The 444-nt window shown below is 68.0% G+C and overlaps 1 protein-coding gene across 1 annotated transcript in view; it reads left to right on the top strand.

Moving 5' to 3' along the window:
- The first annotated feature begins 26 nt into the window (after positions 1-26).
- The window catches only part of FOXK2 (forkhead box K2), a 69198-nt gene continuing 68780 nt past the window's right edge, over positions 27-444 (top strand). The window contains exon 1 of the mRNA XM_017743195.1: positions 27-46. The gene's annotated coding sequence lies outside the window, so the exon portion shown is untranslated. The remainder of the gene's footprint in view (positions 47-444) is intronic.

Genomic DNA, 444 nt, shown 5'->3' with positions numbered 1-444 from the left:
CATCCCACGGGCGCTGTGAAGCTTGTCTCCTCTCGGGCGGCGTGAGGTGGGCTTGTCCTCCCTCAGGAGCGGCGGGAGAGGCTGGCTGGGCTCCCCTCAGGGGTTGCATGAAGGGGGGGAATGTGTCTCGGTGTGTGTGCCCCAGGAGCGGCGTGGGGCGGGAATGCCCCTGCCCTCCCTTCAGGAGCGGCGCGAAGCGGGAATGTCGCCTCCCCTCAGGGGCGGCGTGAGGCGGGTATGTCCCCTCCTCTCCCCTCAGGAGCGGTGTAAGGCGGGAATGTCCCCTCCTCTCCCTTCAGGAGAGGCGGGAGAGGCTGGTCTCCCCTCAGGGGTGGCATGAGGCGGGAATGTGTGTGTGCGTCTCAGGAGCGGTGTGAGGCGGGAATGCTCCCTCCCCTCAGGAGCGGTGTGAGGCGGGAATGTCCCCTCCTCTCCCTTCAGGAG

Source organism: Corvus brachyrhynchos, unplaced genomic scaffold (genome assembly GCF_000691975.1).
Source record: "Corvus brachyrhynchos isolate BGI_N302 unplaced genomic scaffold, ASM69197v1 scaffold148, whole genome shotgun sequence".
Taxonomy (NCBI): Eukaryota; Metazoa; Chordata; class Aves; order Passeriformes; family Corvidae; genus Corvus; species Corvus brachyrhynchos.
This window is presented reverse-complemented; position numbering and strand designations above follow the sequence as displayed.